The sequence below is a fragment of the Propithecus coquereli genome, unplaced genomic scaffold (genome assembly GCF_000956105.1).
Source record: "Propithecus coquereli isolate 6110/MARCELLA unplaced genomic scaffold, Pcoq_1.0 Scaffold181, whole genome shotgun sequence".
NCBI lineage: Eukaryota > Metazoa > Chordata > Mammalia > Primates > Indriidae > Propithecus > Propithecus coquereli.
The window spans coordinates 5,175,270-5,177,728 of NW_012142857.1; the positions used below are offsets into that span (position 1 = coordinate 5,175,270).

At 52.1% G+C, this 2,459-nt stretch overlaps 1 protein-coding gene across 1 annotated transcript in view; it reads right to left on the reverse strand.

The window, feature by feature from the left end:
- Nucleotides 1–2,297, reverse strand: part of DYM (dymeclin) — a 359,526-nt gene extending 357,229 nt beyond the window's left edge. Inside the window, exon 1 of the mRNA XM_012642636.1 lies at nt 1,980–2,297. The gene's annotated coding sequence lies outside the window, so the exon portion shown is untranslated. The remainder of the gene's footprint in view (nt 1–1,979) is intronic.
- Between the last annotated feature and the right edge of the window lie 162 nt (nt 2,298–2,459).

Genomic DNA, 2,459 nt, shown 5'->3' on the forward strand with positions numbered 1-2,459 from the left:
TATAAATGTGACAATGGGGCAGCCGGGAGGCAGGGGAGGGTTAAAAAAAAAAAAGAAGAAAAGAAAAGAATAAAAAAAGTGTGATAATCCTATTGTGGGCATATTAAAAAGAGAGAGCAACTCAATCTTCTACAGATATATATATACTAAAATATTTATAGATGAAATGGTATGCCTATGATTTCCTTCAAAATAACTGGAGTGGGGATAGGAATGGATAAGGATATAGAGGAAACTAAACTGGCATGAGTTAATAATTATAGGAGCTGGGTAATGTGTATGTGGGAGTATATTATATTATGTCACCGTTTGAACTTTTCTATATTTAAAAGATGCAAGAACAAAAGAAGTCCTTGACCTATCTGTCATAACACAGACTTCGTAACAGCTGAATCTCTTTACTATTCACATTGCTCCACTTCAATTCTCTGCCACTTAACCCACTGGCAACTGATAGCTTCATCAATTATTCTTTTTTTTTTTCCCCGAGACACAGTCCTCATTCAGTTGCCCTGGGTAGAGTGCAGTGGCATCACCATAGCTAATTGCAACCTCAAACTCCTGGGCTCAAGTGATCCTCCAGCCTCAGCCTCCCGAGTTGCTGGGACTACAGGCTCCTGCCCCGATGCCCAGCTAATTTTTCTATTTTTAGTAGAGACAGGGTCTCACTCCTGCTCAGGATGGTCTTGAACTATGCTCAAGCAATCCTCCCGCCTCATCCTCCCAGAGTGCTAGGATTACAGATGTGAAGCACCGCGCCCACCCAATTATTCTTCTTTAATCCCAATTCATTTTGCCCTATTTTTAAGTTTATGAGCTTAAGCAAGTCATCTAACCTCTAAAAGACTGGTTCTTTATTTGCAGAATGGGAATATTCGCACTTGCCCAGTCTATCTCTTGAGCTGCTGAGAGGATTATCTGAAATAAAAACTGCAAAGCAAGATAATCATTCTAGAAACCACATATTCACGTATTTCATCCTATAGATCCTCTTCCCTTCCACCTCCAGTTCCTCTCTTGAGCCCTCATCAGCCCAAGCACCTGGGTTCCTCTGGTAAGGTTACATTCCTCTCCATGACCTCCACTCCCCAAGTTTTCACATCTTTCAGCACAGTACCCTCTCTACACACCCCTCTCCCCAACCTCCCCTCTCCTCTTTGAAGGCTCTCACTCTGTCTGCCACCCTAGGCAGTCTATTCTGGGTACCCCATTTGCTAACTCTATTACAATCATCACACCTCTTCTCTACCTCTTTTCAGTACTTTGATCCAATCAGCTTTATCTCCCCACTACTGCCCCCAGTACACAAACACCCACCCTTTCATCCTTCAGTTAAAACACAATCGCTCAGGCAAATCCATGGGACAGAAAGTAGATTGGTAGTTGCAGGAGGTGGGGAAGAGGGTAATGAGGAGTGATTGCTAATGGGTACGAGCTTCTTTCGGGGGAGATAGAAATGTTCTTAAGTTAGATGGTGGTGACGGTTGCACAACCCCGTGAATACACTAAAACCACTTAACTGTACTGTTAAAGAGTGAATTTTACGGTATGTGAATTATATCTCAATAAAATGTGTATGTAAAAAAGAAAAACAAACAACTATTGCTCGCCCTGCCCATCACACGTCCATTTGTCAGGCCAATATCGCCCCATCTCCGGAAGCATCGACTTGCCCTACGGTAACCCCCCAACTCCCAACGCCAGACTGGACAGAGGTCCCTCCCACTCTTGATTAACACACCCCCGCCACAGTGCTCGGCGGGGCGGGGGCTGCTAGGGCCCGCTCTCGCAGCTCGGGCGCAGCCCCGCGGGGTGGCCCGGGCACCCCACTGGTGGGAAGGGGCCCTTCTCCCCCGCGCTGGCGGGGAGCGGAGGGTGTCCCCTAACCCGCTCTGACAAGGGGCGGGAGAGCTGGGGCGGGGGTGGCCCGCCGGGCGTCCAGGCAGGGCCGCGCTGCCGGGGGCGGCGCCACAGCCCACCTGTCTCAGCCGGCGGGGAGGTCTGCTTCCAGCTCAACGGACGGACGGACGGACGGGCGGGCGGGTGGCAGAGGGGATCGGTAGAAGCCGCGGTCGCCGCCGCAGCCCGGGGTGGCGCACGCCGGCTCAGGCCTCCATGTTTCCACGTCTCTGCGGGTCCGGCTCCGGTTCCGGCTGCAGCTCCGCTCCGGCTTGGCTCCAGCCCCGGCCGCTTCGGTGCGGAGGCCGGGAGTCGGCAACAGAAGAGGGAAGCGACCGTGAACGCGGCTAGGGAGCGAACGAACGGCCGGGAGCGCGCCAGCCGGGCGGTCACGTGGCGCGCGACGCGCGGGAGCCTCTGGGAAATGTAGTCCCTCGGGCGTCCCTCGCTGCTCCACCCTTCTAGCGGCTCTTGGACCGCTGCAAAGCCACGTGGCCAGATTGCTGGCTCGCTTACCCTGCATCATTTGTTCTGGCGGCTTACCTCTCTTAAGGGAGGCC